This window comes from Salmo trutta, chromosome 16 (assembly GCF_901001165.1).
Source record: "Salmo trutta chromosome 16, fSalTru1.1, whole genome shotgun sequence".
NCBI lineage: Eukaryota > Metazoa > Chordata > Actinopteri > Salmoniformes > Salmonidae > Salmo > Salmo trutta.
Genome location: NC_042972.1, coordinates 16,874,793 through 16,896,167, shown reverse-complemented (window position 1 = coordinate 16,896,167; position 21,375 = coordinate 16,874,793). Strand labels below are relative to the sequence as shown.

General features: G+C 42.5%; 1 long non-coding RNA gene across 1 annotated transcript; it reads left to right on the top strand.

Moving 5' to 3' along the window:
- Window positions 1-1,314: 1,314 nt before the first annotated feature.
- LOC115150185 (uncharacterized) lies at window positions 1,315-19,876 on the top strand. Its single transcript, XR_003867064.1, has 2 exons — window positions 1,315-1,490; window positions 19,705-19,876. It is a non-coding gene; the product is annotated as an uncharacterized LOC115150185 (long non-coding RNA).
- Window positions 19,877-21,375: the final 1,499 nt, after the last annotated feature.

Genomic DNA, 21,375 nt, shown 5'->3' with positions numbered 1-21,375 from the left:
AATATCTGTAAAAACCATATAGAACAACGGTTTAATATTTGAGGAAACCTTATTAGAGAGAGAGAGAAAGAGAGAGAGAGTTCCAAACAGTGCAGTAATTTCTAACAGGTAACATCAAACAATTCCCACAAGCTACCTAACGCATACAAAATATAATATATTATTTCCACATCCTCACCTTCAAAATTCTCCATGTGTAAAGGCTTGCTGAAAGACTTGAAAAGAGTTTTCAGAGCAAACTCTGGGACCTGACTGAGCCAATGTATGGAATGAACTTACAGACCGGGGGATAACTCATGTTTTTCTTTTCTTGGGAGACAACCTATGTGCAAATGACCCGATAGTGTTGGTATTGTTTCGTAAAAAAACATTGTTTTTAAACCTTAGGGGGTGTCTAGCTATATTCTATGCTGGTTGGCGGGATAGACTTTTGATCCCTCACAGCCTCGGGAAATAACGGCTGTTTTCTTTGAGAGCTTTATGTGCAAATGACCCCCTAATTTTGAATTGTTTCATATAGAATTGCAGAGACACACACCTTTCCCAGAAAGCCTTTCTCTGAGACAGACAGATATCTAGACAGAGAGAGAGAGCCTGATATTTCAACCTCTTTGAAGGTAAATGAGATGCTCGGGAAAAACGTTTGTTTTGAGAGCCTTATGTGCAAATGCCCTGCTATTATTGAATTGTTTTAAAAACACCTGCAGAGACACACACACACACACACACATAGACACACACCCTCCAAAACCCCCATTGTTTTGAAACACACACACACCTGCACACACATATCTTTCCTGAAGCGTTTCTCTGAGACACACACACTTAGAGAGAGAGAAAAACTGAGATTCCATTCGTTAAAGGTGAGATAAAATTAAAAACCTTTATTTTATTCTAAATCTTTAGTATAGACCTTTTAAACATGTTATAATTAATTAAACAATTTTACTGCGCAATATTTAACCAAGCCAGAATGTTTTTATACACAAAAAAAGTTATACAACAGATATATTATTACTGCACAGTACTACACTGTAATACCCTTTAAATGCTTATATTAATAACTGTCTGTTGTAGGAAAGACTGTATTCATATAAAAATAAAAAAACATTGTTTTAAAACAACTGCAGAGACACACCCCCCCCCGAAAAAACCATTGTTTTGAAACACACACACAGACACACACACACACACACACACACACACACACAACTGTTTCCCAGAAGCTTTTCTCTGAGACACACACACACACACACAGAGAGAAAAACTGAGATTCCATTCGTTAAAGGTGAGGTACAATTTTAAAACCCTTTATTTAATTCAAAATCTTTAGTACCGACCTTTTAAACATGTTATAATTAGTTAAACAATTTTACTATTCCTGTCTTACAGAAAAAGGGGAGGCTATATGGTCAACCAACACTTCCATCAGTCTCTAAATCAAACTCTTCCAGACAGCTCTTCCTCGCAAGATATCCCGCACACTCTAGGTTCCGTATGTTTTCTTTCCCTGGATAGATCAAATGTCTTGCCTTTAGACCCTGGGTCTGTCTTAAGGATAGAAGCGCCCAGCGGCGTAATTGTTCACGATATTGGAAAAGATTGTCCAGCTGTTTCACCATGTCCAGGAATACATGATAATCGCCCCACTTAAAGCTGAAGACAGGTACAAAATAGTTCACCGCAGTGCAAGCTTTTGAAAATAGATACGAACTAACCGATTTTGTAGCATTGGAACTATTGAATTGGGCACTTCCTAAAATTGTCACTTTGGAGTCTGGACTATATGCCACTGAAGAGATTCTTATGGCTTTTAAATCATCTCACCCGCAGACTTGTTTTTCCAGCACGTACCCAGGCAGGGTTGTCCCACTCAGGACGTGTTTGATCTGGCATAGCGCCAGCTGTATCTAAAGCCATTCTCTCATACACAGCGCAGGAGAAAAACTCCCGGGTTATGTTTGATAAAGAGTGCTGTGGCTGCTGTTTGTGAAAATCTTCACAGTTGAAAACTCCGGTTGGAAAATGTAACCATATGTCCGTCACTCATATCCAGCACTCCATTAAAACAATCAGGGGCATCACACAGAATGTCTTCAATGTTTTTGTCATTGTGTTCTTGACACGAGGCACAAAGTACAACTACAATTCGTCTAGGAGACATGTTTAATTTGTTATTTAATGTTCTGGGTTTATTTTAATTTCTTATTTAGGGGTTTATCGAGGTCGCTAGTAGTGTTGACAACGCTTACTTATACTGAGGCTGCTTCAATACCCCAGGACATTACTGTTTCATATACAACAGTCCTAAGTTCACTACAACAGGGGGAGGGGGCCATACTCTTTGAAATGTTCAAACACATTCCCCAGTTCAACGAGGTCCCTACACATCAATCATCATGACAGCTTTACTTCTATGGGACAGATGCACTATCTGGTTAAATAAACACTCACTCGAGAGCGTGAGAACTTCCTGACAGGATGTACTTATATGGGCATAAGCACTCACTCATACGGTGAGAACTTCCGGACAGGATGTACTTATATGGGTGTACCCTCCGGACCATAAAATAGTGTCATAAATCACACATTTGACGTGTGCCGTCTACTGTATTCTCTCTCTTACATTACAGACATGGTCAGTACTTGTGGTCAGTAGTTGTGGTCGGTAGTTGTGTGGTTGTGGTCTGTAGTTGAGGTCAGTAGCTGTGTGGTTGTGGTCTGTAGTTGTGGTCAGCAGTCATTAGTTGTATGGTTCAGGAGTTTTGTGATCAGTAGTCATGTGATTGTAGTAAGTAGCTTTGCTCAGTGGTGGTCAGCAGTTTTGGTCAGTAGTTGTTGTCAGTAGTTATGGTCAGTAGTTTTGGTCAGTTGTTTTGGTAAGTAGTTGTGTGGTTCAGTGTTTGTGGTTTGTAGTTGTGTGGTTGTGGTCAGTAGTTGTGTGGTTCAGTGTTTGTGGTTAGTGGTTCAGTGTTTGTGGTTAGAAGTTGTGTGGCTGTGGTCTGTAGTTGTGGTCAGGAGATATAATCTGTAGTTATGTTGTTGTGGTCAGTAGTTGTGTGGTCAGTAGTTGTGTGGTCAGTAGTGTGGTTGTGGTCAGTAATTGTGCTCAAAAACAGCTGTAACCTTTTATCAGAATAAGATATTTTATTCCGCATTCAGATTTGAAAAGCATGGAAGTAGATCAAGATGTCATACCTTCTAACTTTTTGTCTAAGTTGTTAGAAAAGTGGTCAAAGTAGCTGATTTGTGGCAAAAGTTGCATTGCTGCAGTTAAAACTTCTTAATGCTTGGGGGCAGTATTTCGACGTCTGGATGAAAAGCGCGCCCAAAGTAAACTGCCTGTTACTCAGGCCCAGAAGCTAGGATATGCATATAATTGGTAGATTTGGATAGAACACTCTACCATTTCCAAAACTGTTAAAATAATGTCTGTGATTATAACAGAACTGATATGGCAGGCAAAAACCTGAGGAAAATCCATCCAGGAAGTGGGACTTTTTTGATGTGGGTATTTTCAATTGAATGCCTATAGAGTATCTAATGGGTTAGGACCCAGCTTGCAATTCCTATGGCTTCCACTAGATGTCAATAGTCTTTAGACATTGTTTTAGGGTTGTTTTCTGAAAAATGAAGAAGAATGAGACCTTCCTGTTAGTGGACTGTAGAATCATGCAGTGCTGTTTGCGCGCGTGACCGAGTGCGCGACCCTCATTGTTTTTCGTTTCTATTTTTATTTTTTTACTTTTTATTTCACCTTTATTTAACCAGGTAGGCAAGTTGAGAACAAATTCTCATTTACAATTGCGACCTGGCCAAGATAAAGCAAAGCAGTTAGACACATACAACAACACAGTTACACATGGAGTAAAACAAACATACAGTCAATAATACAGTAGAAAAAAAAGTCTATATACAACATGAGCAAATCAGGTGAGATAAGGGAGGTAAAGGCAAAAAAGGCCATGGTGGCAAAGTAAATACAATATAGCAAGTAAAACACTGGAATGGTAGATTTGTAGTGGAAGAAAGTGCAAAGTAGAAATAGAAATAATGGGGTGCAAAGGAGCAAAATAAAGAAATAAATACAGTAGGGGAAGAGGTAGTTGTTTAGGCTAAATTATAGATGGGCTATGTACAGGTGCAGTGATCTGTGAGCTGCTCTGACAGCTGGTGCTTAAAGCTAGTGAGGGAGATAAGTGTTTCCAGTTTCAGAGATTTTTGTAGTTCGTTCCAGTCATTGGCAGCAGAGAACTGGAAGGAGAGACGGCCAAAGGAGGAATTGGCTTTGGGGGTGACCAGAGAGATATCCTGTTTAGGATAGGGGGCAGTATTTTCACGGCCGGATAAAAAACGTACCCGATTTAATCTGGTTATTACTCCTGCCCAGAAACTAGAATATGCATATAATTGTTTGATTTGGATAGAAAACACCCTAAAGTTTCTAAAACTGTTTGAATGGTGTCTGTGAGTATAACAGAACTCATATGGCAGGCCAAAACCTGAGAAGATTCTAAACAGGAAGTGCCCTCTCTGACCATTTCTTGGCCTTCTATAGCCTCTTTATCGAAAACAGAGGATCTCTGCTGTAACGTGACATTTTCTAAGACTCCCGAAGGCTCTCAGAAGGCGCAGGAATGTTGAATGATGACTCTGCAGTCCCTGGCTGAAAAACAGTGGTGCATTTGGATAGTGGTCGATCTGAGAACAATGAAACGGGTGCACGCGTGCACGTGAAGAGTCCATTTTACATTTTCAGTCTTTGAACGAAAACAACGTCGCCCGGTCGGAATATTATCGCTATTTTACGAGAAAAATCGCATAAAAATTGATTTTAAACAGCGTTTGACATGCTTCGAAGTACGGTAATGGAATATTTTGAAATTTTTTGTCTCGATATTCGCCGGCGCGTCACCCTTCGGATAGTGTCTTGAACGCAAGAACAAACGCAGCTATTTGGATATAACTATGGATTATTTGGAACCAAAACAACATTTGTTGTTGAAGTAGAAGTCCTGGGAGTGCATTCTGATGAAGAACAGCGAAGGTAATCCAATTTTTCTTATAGTAAATCTGAGTTTGGTGAGGGCCAAACTTGGTGGGTGTCAAATTAGCTAGCCGTGATGGCCGGGCTATGTACTCAGAATATTGCAAAATGTGCTTTCGCTGAAAAGCTATTTTAAAATCTGACACCGCGATTGCATAAAGGAGTTCTGAACATCACATGCTAATGTAAAAAGCTGTTTTTTGATATAAATATGAACTTGATTGAACAAAACATGCATGTATTGTATAACATAATGTCCTAGGAGTGTCATCTGATGAAGATCATCAAAGGTTAGTGCTGCATTTAGCTGTGGTTTTGGTTTTTGTGACATATAGGCTTGCTTTGTAAATGGCTGTGTGATTATTTTTGGCAGGGTACTCTCCTGACATAATCTAATGTTTTGCTTTCGCTGTCAAGCCTTTTTGAAATCGGACAGTGTGGTTAGATTAACGAGAGTCTTGTCTTTAAAATGGTGTAAAATAGTCATATGTTTGAGAAATTGAAGTTATAGCATTTATGAGGTATTTGTATTTCGCGCCACGCGATTCCACTGGCTGCGTCCCACCTTGCCCAGGGAGGTTAATGCGAGTGTATCAAAATGCTTGTGCATCTAGTTCCGACAATGAAGTAATATCCAACGAGTAATCTAACCTAACAATTTCACAACAGTTACCTTATACACACATGTGTAAAGGAAGGAATAAGAATATGTACATAAAAAAAATATATGAATGTATGATGGCATAGGCAACATGCAGTGGATTGTATAGAGTACTGTATATACAGATGAGATGGGTAATGTAGGATATGTAAACATAAATGTGGAATTGTTTAAAGTGGCTAGTGATACATTTACTACATACATTTTTCCATTATTAAAGTGGCTGGAGTTGAGCCAGTATGTTGGCAGCAGCCACTCAATGTTAGCAATGGCTGTTTAACAGTCTGATGGCCTTGTTTTTCAGTCTCTCGGTCCCTGCTTTGATGCACCTGTACTGACCTCACCTTCTGGATGATAGCGGGGTGAACAGGCAGTGGCTCGGGTGGTTGTTGTCCTTGATGATCTTTTTGGCCTTCCTGTGATATTGGGTAGTGTAGGTGTCCTGGAGGGCAGGTAGTTTGCCCCCGGTGATGCGTTGTGCAGACCTCACTACGCTCTGGAGAGCTTTACGGTTATGGGCGGAGCAGTTGCTGTACCAGGCGATGATACAGCCCAACAGGATGCTCTCGATTGTGCATCTGTAAAAGTTTATGAGTGTTTTTGGTGACAAGCCGAATTTCTTCAGCTTCCTGAGGTTGAAGAGGTGCTGCTACGCCTTCTTCACCACGCTGTCTGTGTGGTTGGACCATTTCAGTTTGTCCGTGATGTGTACGCCGAGGAACTTAAAACTATCTAACCCTCTCCACTGCTGTCCCGTCGATGTGGATAGGGGGGTGCTCCATCTGCTGTTTCCTGAAGTCCACGATCATCTCCTTTGTTTTGTTGATGTTGAGTGTGAGGTTATTTTCCTGACACCACACTCCGAGGGCCCTCACCTCCTCCCTATAGGCCGTCTCGTCATTGTTGGTAATCAAGCCTACCACTGTAGTGTCATTTGCAAGCTTGATGATTGAGTTGGAGGCGTGCATGGCCATGCAGTCGTGGGTAAACAGGGAGTACAGGAGAGGGCTGAGAACGCATCCTTGTGGGGCCCCAGTGTTGAGGATCAGCAGGGTGGAGATGTTGTTACCTACCCTCACCACCTGGGGGCGGCCCGTCAGGAAGTCCAGGACCCAGTTGCACAGGGTGGGGTCGAGACCCAGGGTCTCGAGCTTGATGATGAGTTTGGAGGGTACTATGGTGTTAAATGCTGAGTTGTAGTTGATGAACAGCATTCTCACATAGGTATTCCTCTTGTCCAGATCGGTTAGGGCAGTGTGCAGTGTGATTGCGATTGCGTCGTCTGTGGACCTATTGTGGCTGTAAGCAAATTGGAGTGGGTCTAGGGTGTCTTCTTGATCACGGAAGTGAGTGCTACGGGGCGGTAGTCATTTAGCTCAGTTACCTTAGCTTTCTTAGGAACAGGAACAATAGTGGCCCTCTAGAAGCATGTGGGGACAGCAGACTGGGATAAGGATTGATTGAATGTCTGTAAACACACCAGCCAGCTGGTCTGTGCATGCTCTGAGGATGCGGCTGGGGATGCCGTCTGGGCCTGCAGCCTTGCGAGGTTTGACACGTATAAATGTTTTGCTCACGTCGGCTGCAGTGAAGGATTTGGTAGCGGGCTGTGTCAGTGGCACTGTATTGTCCTCAAAGTGAGCAAAGAACTTGTTTAGTCTGTCTGGGAGCAAGACATCCTGGTCTGCGACGGGGTTGGTTTTCCTTTCATAGTCCGTGATTGACTGTAGACCCTGTCACATACCTCTCGTGTCTGAGCCGTTGAATTGCGACTACTTTGTCTCTATACTGACACTTAGCTTGTTTGATTGCCTTGCGGAGGGAATAACTACACTGTTTGTATTCGGTCATGTTTCCGGTCACCTTGCCCTGATTAAAGCAGTGGTTCACGCTTTCAGTTTTGCGCGAATGCTGCCATCAATCCACGGTTTCTGGTTTGGGAATGTTTTAACCTCTCTAGGGTATGTGGGATGAAATCGTCCCACCTACTCAAGAGCCAGTGGAATCCCGTATTCAAATACCTTAGAAATGCTATTATTTCAATTTCTCAAACATATGACTATTTTACACCATTTTAAAGACAAGACTCTCGTTATTCAATCAAGTTCATATTTATATCAAAAACCAGCTTTTTACATTAGCATGTGACGTTCAGAACTAGCATACCCACCGCAAACTTCCGGTGAATTTACTAAATTACTCACGATAAACGTTCACAAAAAACATAACAATTATTTTAAGAATTATAGATACAGAACTCCTTTATGCAATCGCTATGTCCGATTTTAAAATAGCTTTTCGGCAAAAGCACATTTTGCAATATTCTGAGTAGATATCTCGCCATCACGGGCTAGCTATTTTGACACCCACCAAGTTTGGCACTCACCAAACTCAGATTTACTATAAGTAAATTTGGATTACCTTTGCTGTTCTTCGTCAGAATGCACTCCCAGGACTTCTACTTCAATAATATATGTTGGTTTGGTTCAAAATAATCCATAGTTATGTTCAAATATCCTCTGTTTTGTTCGTGCGTTCAAGACACTATCCGAAGGGTGACGCGCCCGGCGCGTATCGTGACAAAAAAATTCTAAATATTCCATTACCGTACTTCAAAGCATGTCAACCGCTGTTTAAAATCAATTTTTATGCGATTTTTCTCGTAAAAAAACGATAATATTCCGTTTTAATGGACTCTTCACGTGCACACGCGCCCCCGTCTCATTGTTCTCTGATCGACCACTTACCAAATGCACTACTGTTTTTCAGCCATGGCCTGCAAAGTCATCATTCAACGTTCTGGCGCCCTCTGAGAGCCTATGGGAGCCGTAGGAAGTGTGACGTTACAGTAGAAATCCTCAGTTTTCAATAAAGAGAGTGTAGAAGGCCAAGAAATGGTCAGAGTGGGCACTTCCTGTTTGGAATCTTCTCAGGTTTTTGCCTGCCATACGAGTTCTGTTATACTCACAGACACCATTCAAACAGTTTTAGAAACTTTAGGGTGTTTTCTATCCAAATCAAACAATTATATGCATATTCTAGTTTCTGGGCAGTAGTAATAACCAGATTAAATCGGGTACGTTTTTTATCCGGCCGTGCAAATACTGCCCCCTACCCTAGAGAGGTTAATAGACGCTGTGGGTACAACATCGCCGATGCACTTGCTAATAAACTCGCTCACCGACTCAGCGTATTCGTCAATGTTGTTGTTCGCCACAATGCGGAACATATCCCAGTCCACGTGATCGAAGCAATCTTGAAGCGTGGAATCCGATTGGTCGGACCAGCATTGAACAGACCAGCTTCCTGTTTTAGTTTCTGCTATAGGCTGGAAGCAACAAAATGGAGTCGTGGTCAGCTTTTCCGAAAGGAGGGCGGGGCCTGATATGCGTCGCGGAAGTTAGAATAGCAATGATCTAGGGTTTTGCCAGCCCTGGTAGCGCAATCGATATGCTGATAGAATTTAGGGATCCTTGTTTTCAGATTAGCCTTGTTAAAATCCCCAGCTACAATAAATGCAGCCTCAGGATATGTGGTTTCCAGTTCACATAGAGTCAAATGAAGTTCGTTCAGGGCAATCGATGTGTCTGCTTGGGGGGGATATATGCGGCTGTGATTATAATCGAAGAGAATTCTCTAGGTAGATAATGCGGTCGGCATTTGATTGTGAGGAACTCTAAGTCAGGTGAACAGAAGGACTTGAGTTCCTGTATGTTGTTATGATCACACCACGTCTCGTTAATTATAAGGCATACACCCCCGCCCTTCTTCTTACCAGAAAGATGCTTGTTTCTTTCGGCGCAATGCGTGAAGAAACCATGTGGCTGTATCGACTCTGATAGCGTGTCTCGAGTGAGCCATGTTTCCGTGAAACAAAGAATGTTACAGTCTAACGTCTCTCTGGAAGGCTACCCTTGCACGGATTTCATCTACCTTGTTGTCAAGAGACTGGACATTGGCGAGTAATATGCTCGGGAGCGGTGCGCGATGAGCCCGTCTACGGAACCTGACCAGAAGACCGCTCCGTCTGCCCCTTCTACGGCGTCGTTGTTTTGGGTCGCCGGCTGGGATCCGATCCATTGTCCTGGGTGGTGGTGGGCAAAACAGAGGATCCGCTTCAGGTAAGTCATATTCCTGGTCGTAATGTTGGTGAGTTGACGTTGCTCTTGTCGTGTCTTTGGCTATGCCGGATTAAGTGATATGACATGCTAACCTATAAAATACTTTCTCTGTAATTAATATTACCTGATTAAGCTAATCATGTAAATGTAATTAACTGGAAAGTCGGGGCACCACGGAAGAACGTTTATAGAGCCGTTATCTTCCGAATAAACTCTTAAAATACTTAGTAATATTTTACATCGACAGCAGTCAATATTAACCCTTATCTTATTTTCAGTCTCATAATGAAAGTTGTAAATTCTTGGCTATCTTCACGAACCCTGGCTAACAAGTTGAATCAGCAATACAAAATTGGGTTTAATTATTTATTTACTAAATACCTAAACTAATCACACAGAATTACAAATACACAGAATACAAATGATGTCATACAGAAAATGTCCTGGTGGACGGAACAGATATGACGGCTGGTTACACAAAGGAAAGGGGGTTGGGCTTGAATGAAAGAGTGGGAAGACTTAGGAACAAACAAACAGCAGCTATGCTATCGTAAATACATTATCTTATGCATTCTAAATTACCGCCCATTTGGAAAAGGAAAATGCAATAAATATTTACTCTGAGCTGCGCTTCGGTAGATTGGTCGTAGATGCTGGCCGGGTTGGCCAACAGATCTTCCTGTCCTCGGAAGAATGTCTCTGGTGGTAAATTGGATACGTGGTGGTATCTTCGTCCGTCTGTTAGACTGGATCCGTCGTCCGTCCTTTCCTAGCCCACGTCTACAGCGGCCGCTGCTAACTCAACGGCTAGGAAGTATCACTTCTGTAGTGAATAAGCTCAAAGTTCATACCATTCGCCACCAAAGCTCACGCCGTGGTTGGCTTAGTTCTGTACTTGACATGTGTGTCCTTCTAACGTAGAGGCTGCAGACCTCACGTACTGGAACAACGTGGTTATCTTTTTGTCAAAGGCTTATATAGTGGAGAGGGGGAAGGATGTGTTTCATCGTTTATAACCCCGGTCTCTTCACAGGGGTGGGCCACTGATCAAGCAGGGCACTTTCCTTATGAAAACCCAAATCTCTCATTTGGAAGCTAAAATTACATTTAATCTCCTAACAAACAATTTCAATATCAAACATTTCAATTGCATAACAATTCCATGTTACTCTGATAACTAGAGGGTGTATACTTTCTCAGGTACAGTTTATGTCATCCTGTCATCAGTCAATGTCTCAGATGACAACCGAACTGACATACATACTCATTACGTTCCCAAGCATATTTCCAACTGGTTTTATTACCAAAATATGGTTCCTTTTCCCCATTTGTTTGATGTTCCCAGACTCTCTATATTTAACACAGGCTATTCAAGTCCTTCAGTAGGGTCAGAGAGGGGAAGGGAGAAAGGTATTTATGGGTGGGCGTCATAAACCTTACCCACAGGCCAACGTCATGACAGTCCCCCCATGTTGGGTTCAATCTTGCGATTAAACTGCATGTTGTAAACCAACATAAAAATGAACGTGGGTTGTCCTGGTTGTGGATCATCGTTGTGGTCCCCATCTGGCGGTCGACCCGGGTAGGGTGTCTGCAAATGAAGAAGTCTGCTCCGTGGCTCGGCAGCGGATGTCCGGATTGGGATCGCCGTTCCGGACCCGTCGTCTGGTCGTCCAGACTGGAATATCTGGGCAGTAACTTAGGCAGATGTTAAAAAGTGATCCTAGCATAAATCCTAATTGGATGTTCTGTTGTGCATGTGCGTTTATGCTTACACAATCGCGCATGTCAAGGGAAGAAAACCAAGTATCCTGGCAGATTACAACTTGTTCAGAATGAGTCTGACATAGTCAGGTAATTTTCAGGTCAATGCCTGGAGGTCAGTCAGAATTGGTGTCAAGGGAGTCTAGTAGTTTTCTACAAGTCAAGGTGTCTTCCACTATTGTAGTGGCGGTAGGTATGAAGTCTATTTCATAGCTATGTTATCCACGGAGGAGCTAACCTCACGACGGAAGTACTCTAAGTATTAGACCAGTCGTACGTGGTGTGATCATGGTTCATGACTTCTAATAACTTTTCTCCTGAACGGAGGGTTCTATTTATTAGTGGCATGTGTTAACCATTGGAAGAGTGCAATGGAGATTCCCTTCCCCGTGTTGCACTCTGAGTGACTCCTATGTCGCTATTATCAATAGCAATTTAACTTGTAAGGTTACTAATCCTCTTACTGAGTGTTGCTGGACTGACTGTGGTATTGGTACTGGTATTCAAGGGGTCCAGTTGTCCTACCTATTTATTCTGAAATATTATCTACTGGAACACATGATTGGAGCATATTACTAGTTGTATTGTAGTTGAACCTACACATGGCAAGGAATGATTATTGTTGCCATTTGTTTTGGTGGTGGACAAGTCCCTTGGACTTCCTTTACAACCAGTGTGGTACATCTCAGTACTATCTTAGATGTGTTCTAAGATAATCCCCCTCTAGGTGTTTGTCTGCTCCTTACTGTTCTCATAGGGGAGTTTACAACTAGATTTGTTTTATGCTCTGGTGGCCTCGTACGGTGTTGTCCGTAGTCTCGACACCCCCCACCGGCCTCGATGAGGCTCACCATGGGTCTGGGCTACTATTCCCCCCCTTTGTGTCTCGGGACCCCCCCACCAGCGGGTGGTGTTGGTGTCCGAGGCGCAAACGAAAAGGTCGGACCCTATGTACGAGTTGTCAGTGGCCGCGTTATTATGAGAATGGCTGTAACCTCTCAACCAAATCTCCTGGTGTTTGTGCTTCAACACCCTCAGTGGCTGTCGAGGTCTGTCAGTCACCACCGCGTCCGTGTGTGGCAACCTCTTCAGTACCTGCAAACTGAGACGAGGATATCGGTCTGTGATATCGCAAAGTGTTTCACCAGTGGGAGTCATCGGGTCAGTTGCTGGACTGACGCCATTAGTGTCATTGTAAGGGGTGACAGTCCCCAACAAAGCAGAAGGTGTATCATCGGAAGCAGAGTGTACTCTGCGCATCAATGTTTTTCTTGCTGAGACGGCCACAGTGCTTGCGGAAGTGTCCGAAGGGCAAGAGAAGTTCATCTCAACTACCGTATTGCACGACTGCAAGGAGGAGGGAAGTTGCTCATTCACAGAGACAGCTGGCTCGAAATCATGAAAAGAATGGTCAACCAGATTGGCTGATGGAATGTGTCGAGATATCTTAATATCTCCTTGGATCGGATTCTGCACCAAGAGGTTTCTAAACGTCTTTTTCCCAAGGGGTGCTTTCGACAGATACCCCTCGTGAATGACTGCGTTGCAGCTAGCGTTAGGTGAAGACAAGGTGGTCAGTGGAGAAGGCACCGTGGCCTGTGACCATACCTGGTTGGTTTTCCAATCCATCAATGGGAGTAATCGATCCATCAAGTCTGCTCCAAGTAGCAGGGGTACAGTTTCGAGGCTGGTAACTTACACAGGGTGAACGAGCGATACGTCCTTGAACTGTAGTTTTAGCATGACTCTCAACGTGAGAGGCGAGGTAGTCTGAGTGACCCCTCGAAGTGTAGTTTCGCATCGCTCCACTTTTAACCAACGTTTAGTTGGCTTCAAAGCCCTTTTGAGATCATCAAACAATGTTTGAGAGATGAGTGATATTGTCGCACCCGAATCAATTAGCGCATGACAAGTTAAGCAGTCCTCCAGGACTGTTTCCAGGTATGGCCGTTTAGATTCGTGGTTAGTGGACATATTCCCCACAAAGTGGAGTGGTCGTTCGCAACGACGTGATGTGCCATTTCTGTTCAAGGTGGAAGCAGATTGACTTTTCCGATTTTGAGTGGGCTTGGCTTTAACGAAGCTTTTGACCTTTTTCTTCGCAACTTTTGTATCAGAGTCTATAGACGAAGCCCGGGGGCTTGTTTCTTGATCAAGCGGGCCCTGGATAGGGTCTTGAATGAGAGCGGGAGAAATTTGAACTTTAACGTCCTTGCTATGGGTGTTAATTTCTGCGGACCTGGTGTCCGGTAATTCCCCGTCTAGTCCTTGTGACTTATCTTTTACCCTTTTCTCAAATTGTTCTCGCTTTAGTTCTTCACGTAGTGGAACTTCTGGAGAACATTGGTCTACGTTTTGATCGTCCTTCAACCCTTTGTTACCCTTGTGCTCTGACACTTTGTGTGGGTTAGGTGCAGGAACGTAGCGAACAGGTCGATTGTAGCGGTAGTCGTTTTGAAGGCGAAGTACTTTACAGTTATTTCGACCGCGGCAGTTATTGGAATCATGGTTTCGTGGTAGAAACTGTTGTTGTGCGTCATCTCTCGACGCTCCAATACCTGATAATGCACCCTCTAACTGGAGTGAGTGCTCCTGGTCAAACTTCAAAACCGAGTGGTCAGGGCTCTTAGTTTTGCGAGCTTTTGATGCCTCAAAAGCTGTGCTTGCAAGCTCTCTGAGTTGTAAGATAGGCAAGCCAACGTGGGCTGCAGGGCCCAAGTAGGTAATGAAGGTGGGATACATGTTCGACAGAAACATTTGTTTGAATGGTAACAGCTCTTCCATTCCTGTTTCCGTGAGTAGGCCAAAGTAAGCTGAATGAAGCCTATGGTAAAAAGCTTGTGGGTGTTCGTTCCGAGCTTGTTTGACCGTGTTAGCCAGTGAGCTATCGTGTTTGCGAGTCGCAGAACCACTGAATTCTAATTTCAAAGCTGTGGCAAGTTTAGCGTAGTCATTTAGCACGTGTTGCTGTTGTAGACGAATGAACCTTGTCACGTGTCTATTCGACGTTCGCTTCAACAGGTAAACCCTGTCAGAACCCGTAGCGTTCGGGTAGCCACCCAACGCGTCCTCTATGTCAGCTAGGAACGTCTCAGTATCGTTTGGCTGACCTGGAACGGGGTCAAAGGTGGGGAAATTCTTGATGAGTTTGTCAAGGTATTCCGCGCCAAGCGGGCGGAGAGGATTGGCTTCATCCTGTGGAGAAATTGGGGCCGACAGGCCAAGAGGAGAAGCCAAGCTTTGGCTTTGTTGGCCAAGAGGCTCCATATTACTCAGTGCCGAATGGCCAAGAGGAGAAGACTGAGGGACACATGATGGAGGCAATGTCTGAAACCTATCGTCTTCACTCCTTTGAGTACCGGACTCCGGTTGCTTGGATGGGTAGTCACGCTGTAGAGCGTGACCATTCTGGACTTCCTCCAGATGGTACCTAAGGGTGGTCTTCTGCTGCATTGCAGAGTCCACTTGAGCGCTTAGAGTACCGATTTTGGACACGTGAGTGTCACCTCTGCTCCTTTTGGTCTCAAACTTATCTGTCATGGTTTGCAGATAGAGGTCTTGAGTACGGAGCGAGAGATTCAGTGATGAGATTTCCTTTGCTTGCTTAGAAATCAATATTTCCATCCTCCTCACCTGAGTTCTCTCATCATTCATTTGGTCAGCAACTTCAATAAGTTCTGCTGATTTGTCATCCAACTTAGTCATTGTGTTCATCAACTGATCGTCTTTGGTCTGCAGAATTTGGAGTAGAACATTGTTACCTTGAGTAACGTTCAACAAAACTGCCTGCATGTTATCAAATTGCGCGTTCCTGTTTGTAGATAACTCGACAGATTTATCTAGTTTGGCGTGGACTACATCGCATTTAGTTTTAGCTAAATCGAGTTGTTCCTGCAGATGACGATTTTGTTGGAGAGTTTGTGCTCGTTCATCGTCATAAGTATTTGCAATTACTTTTAATTCTTCCGATTTCAAACACAGTTCCTTGGCTAGCAGAATGTTTTCATTTCCTGCTTTTGTCAATAGTTGCTCTGTTCTCTCCACCTTTGCCCTCAGTTCTCTCCACCTTTGCCCTCATGTTAGCCATGTTTTGCACGTGCTTCAGCTGTGCACTGTGGTATTGGATCGATGCCAACCTTTGATGGCGATACATAAGTGCTAAAGTGGAGAGAACCGTCACAAAGCCTGTGTTTGATGGTTGATTTTGGAGAGCGTTCGCAATTTCGGCTGTGTTTTCGCTAATGTCATAATTAGGGTTGGTATCCCTGCTGAGGTCAGAGATCAATCCTTTTATGGGTGGAGGTTTACTAATTAGCGGAGGAGTGGTGACCACCTCCTTTGGTAGCTTGCACATTATTAGAAAAATTTAGAGGAAAGATTTTCCTATATTTTTTTTTTCAATGTTTGGGTTTGGAATTCATTGGAAGCTGCAAAGACAAGTTTAATCTATTTATAGATGTTGACGAACCATCAGTACTGTACCAGTAATGTGGAAGTTGGACATGAATGAATTTGCAAAAGCAAATTGAATGAATTAATCAATGCCAATGATTAATCCTACCTGGGTAGGCTATCTGGGTATTAAACTTGAATTAACCTGAGAGGTTGCTTTATCCAGGTTAATATGAGAAGTTTTAAAAGTGTCTCATTTGATTGGAAGAACATTAAGGTATGTTCAAAAATTTAACTTATTAAATGAGACGATAATCCATACAATCTCCATTGATTGGATTTCATAAGTGTAAACAGTCGATCAAATGTTGGAAACACTCCCCACTATGGTACACTTCTTCCTTGGGCCGAAGCCACATGGGATTCCCGCGGGGGCGGGACTTCTGTCAGGACTGGATTACTGAATGGGTTTTGCAAAAACCAAATTTTACTGATTGATCAATTTTAATGATAAATCAAACCTGTATAGGCTATTTGGGATTTAAACTTTAATTAACCTGAGAGGTTTATTCATCTAGGTTAATGTGGGAAAAAGATTACAATGTCTCATTTAGAAAACTCATCAATTTGGATATTATTTAAAAGATCCACTTGAGAATGTAAATCTGGCAATTTCACTTATTAGTTCAATTGAATAAGACATCGATATCCGTCTGGATATCATAAGTAACGACTTGAGTGTCACCTGACTAATTCTTCTTGAAGGAAAGTACTGGTGACTCTTCAGAGGTCCCTGCTGGCACACGCTGAAATCAAGCAGAAGTACCCAGGGCGGGACTTCCGTTCAGCAAGGCGGAGGATTTACAATGTGGCACATAACAAAATGGCTGTTTTCACTTTTGTTATCTTAGCATCTCGAGCACTCTAATGCTACTTTATGCCTGAAAAATGCACAACATAGGATTCCCTAAGCAAGGGAAAGGTTTTACTTATAACGTATTATGTTCAAACCCTTTTCGGTGATATTTGACGATGTTTTAACCGGAACTCGCGGCAAACAACGAAATGCACCGTGGTCTACTCGCAACGAAACGCGAGAGAGACAGAGAGATACTTATCGCTGGTCAAGCTAATCTCTCCTAAATTTCAATCGGCTGGCTCTTTGTCCTCGCTCGAGAAATTAATAATGACCTAGCCAACACGCGAGGCAGAAATAGCCCAGCGTTTGGCCAAACGCGCTATTTCTCAGATAGCTTTATCAGCCCTCATACAGAAATGTATAGCTTACACTACCCACTGACTACGTCAGAGCACAACACGGAGGCGATTCTCCAGAGCACACACGCACCAATAATTCCGGTCTACAATTCCCATAATGTGTATAATAAACTTGGTATATTATGTAATCTGCTTTTCAATTTTATATAGGCTGAATCAAAATGAAAGCGTCATCCTATTTTAGATTCCTCACACGGGGGCTCCAAATGTGTTTTTATCAAAATGACCCAACGTGCGTTTTAGTTTTAGAGTCCACACAGGGTGCGCCAAATATGTCTGTTCAATGATCCGAAAAGGGTGTGAACAATGTTAAATTCTTAGGAAGCAGAGTATACTCTGGGCTAACAAGTTGAATCAGCAATACAAAATTGGGTTTAATTATTTATTTACTAAATACCTAAACTAATCACACAGAATTACAAATACACAGAATACAAATGATGTCATACAGAAAACGTCCCGGTGGACGGAACAGATATGACGGCTGGTTACACAAAGGAAAGGGGGTTGGGCTTGAATGAAAGAGCGGGAAGACTTAGGAACAAACAAACAGCAGCTATGCTATCGTAAATACATTATCTTATGCATTCTAAATTACCGCCCATTTGGAAAAGGAAAATGCAATAAATATTTACTCTGAGCTGCGCTTCGGTAGATTGGTCGTAGATGCTGGCCGGGTTGGCCAACAGATCTTCCTGTCCTCGGAAGAATGTCTCTGGTGGTAAATTGGATACGTGGTGGTATCTTCGTCCGTCTGTTAGACTGGATCCGTCGTCCGTCCTTTCCTAGCCCACGTCTACAGCGGCCGCTGCTAACTCAACGGCTAGGAAGTATCACTTCTGTAGTGAATAAGCTCAAAGTTCATACCATTCGCCACCAAAGCTCACGCCGTGGTTGGCTTAGTTCTGTACTTGACATGTGTGTCCTTCTAACGTAGAGGCTGCAGACCTCACGTACTGGAACAACGTGGTTATCTTTTTGTCAAAGGCTTATATAGTGGAGAGGGGGAAGGATGTGTTTCATCGTTTATAACCCCGGTCTCTTCACAGGGGTGGGCCACTGATCAAGCAGGGCACTTTCCTTATGAAAACCCAAATCTCTCATTTGGAAGCTAAAATTACATTTAATCTCCTAACAAACAATTTCAATATCAAACATTTCAATTGCATAACAATTCCATGTTACTCTGATAACTAGAGGGTGTATACTTTCTCAGGTACAGTTTATGTCATCCTGTCATCAGTCATAATGTCTCAGATGACAACCGAACTGACATACATACTCATTACGTTCCCAAGCATATTTCCAAATGGTTTTATTACCAAAATATGGTTCCTTTTCCCCATTTGTTTGATGTTCCCAGACTCTCTATATTTAACACAGGCTATTCAAGTCCTTCAGTAGGGTCAGAGAGGGGAAGGGAGAAAGGTATTTATGGGGGGGGGTCATAAACCTTACCCACAGGCCAACGTCATGACACTCATATCCAATAGTTCCTCCTGACTGTATGTAATAAAACCTAAGGTTACCTGGGGTAATAATGTAAGAAATAACACATAAAAAAAACAAATACTGCATAATTTCCTTGGAACGCGAAGCCTGACGGCCATCTCTGTCGACGCCGGAAGTGACTATTAGGGAACAATGAAAGAATGTGTTCTAAGTGTATGCATATTCTTCTCTGTTTCAGCACCAATTGGTAGATTTAAGTATACTCTTGTAGATTAGTGTACATAGAATTGTAATAGGGAGAAGAGTGTACAATAGTAAGCCATATCTTGGTCTGCGCTCTTCTCAATAACGATTTAATTAGCCTACATTTATTTTTTTATTATATCAACTGTTACTAACAATCCTCATCAGCAATTACACAACCTTGACGGCATTTTACAGAGGAAGCAAATGAAGGTAAACGAAACAATGTAATTAAATGGAATAAAAATGTAGGCTTTTGAACCTGAAGGGATCTAACAGTCAATTGGTTGAATATGTGTGGTTGTAAGGCCTATTGATGCTCAATACTGATATTTAACATGATAGACATAGGAGACAGAGAAAGTCGGGGTAGCCTGTAATTAAGACGTTCGAGAGTGCAATTCCCTGCAAGTTCAAAGGGCATACAATTTAAATACTGCATAATGCATTTCATAAACTTTACTGTGGGAAAGTGTATATGTTGATATGCTTCAGTTTGCTTTCACATTTGTCTCCAGCGATTATAAGGTAAAATAGATTTAAAACGAGTGTCATTTATATTTATCTGTACACATCTCCGCTACACATTCATTTATTCGAGCTCCACCCCAAACTAATAGTGGGTGAATACAATGCTATTCTCATGCTTAAAGGCCATGTTGCAAGTTAAATTTGCCAATATAAATTGAATATACACCCCTTGTCGATGGCAATACAAAAAAATAATGCGTATTTTTTCCCCCCAGGCTGCTAAAGAAAAAACATGTGTGAAGCACGTGCGCTAGTAAGCAACGCCTCCTCAAGTGCATGATTCAGTCTGGAGCTGACGGGACAACCTCTGGTGAAGACGCCAGTTTTACAAACAAGTAGTTATTGCTCCTCGGCCTAAAGTCCTAGAATTAAACTAAAATGATCTGCTTGAAGGTTATTGTCTAATTTATACATGTACATTTTTGTTGGTAAAAGGAATGAACTTCGCATTGCTAGCTGGCTTCTGACTTATTCATCGTACTTTACTAGCAACTGGCAAGCTGTATCAGGCAGCTTTAGATGCGAGTGGAAAACAATTCAAGTTCATAAAAAGTCCATTAGCTAGCTAGCTATATTGAAACTTCTTGGTGAATGTTATCTAACTCCCACCATCAGTCTGAGTTCACCACCTTAGCTAGCTAAGTGGACTGTAGCTAGGTTTCTAGAAAATAACAATGCTATATTTTCTAGCTATAATACTGAATATCGTGAACACTTTTTGTCAAACTTCTTCATTCCCCTGCCTGTTTATTGATGCACTGGTGACAAAAATGTGGAAAATTAACATGCCCCTCTTGATATCACTGCAAATAGGCTGTTTTGTGTGTATTAGGTAGTTGTTGTGGAATTGTTAGATTACATGTTAGATATCGCTGCACTGTCGGAACTAGAAGCAAAAGCATTTCGCTACACTCGCAATAACATCTGCTAACCATGTGTGTGACCAATAACGTTTGCAAAATTATATGATGATGGTCCCAAAGGAAGGTTCTCTGGGGGACCTTTGTGTAGTTCCCTGGAAATTACCTGGAAATCAGAACCATGTTAGGACCTTTGTATGACGTTCTCAGAACGTTCATTTTAATTTGCCAAATTATGCCACAGAACAACTTGGCAGAACCGTCTCTGTTTCGGTGATGGTCTTAGTTTTGATGATGAGGCTGCCACTGACACGGCCACCGCTAACAAGGCCGCCGCTGAGAAAACAGGGGAAACTGAAGTACTAACATTAATTGGTAATTGCCTTGCAGAGGTGAAGAGCTCACCTCCCGTCACTAATTTCTGATTGCCTAGGATTGGACAAACCACTCCTCCTCCAATACAGCCACTGATTACCAAAACCACAACAGTCACAAATTGTCCTGCCCCTTGATCCTCATTGATGTGGAAAAAGTAATCTGCAAGTTATGAGCAGTCAGCAGTTCACACACCAAGTAGGCTACTGGGAAGACAGGCAGTACTTAAAGTATATTATGCACTTAAAGCACTTAAAGACAGTTCTAGACAACAACAGATTAAGACAAAAATTGTACTTATCACTCCTGAAAATATCCGGAGTCCTCTAGCTCTAAAAATTTACAACCATAAAGGGACATTTCATGATGGTCAAAGGGACGTCGCATGATGGTCCCAAAGGAAGGTTCTCTGGGGGACCTTTGTGTAGTTCCCTGGAAATTACCTGGAAATCAGAACCATGTTAAGACCTTTGTATGACGTTCTCAGAACGTTCATTTTACTAGTCATTAGGACGTTGCGTGATGGTCCCAAGAAAACGTCCACGCAAACAAAAATGTGTCATTAGGACTTCCCCGGAATGTCACGAAATGGTCGCCTAAAGTGGTCAGGACGTTGTGTCATAGTTCCCTGGAGGTTTAGTCTAGTTCCTG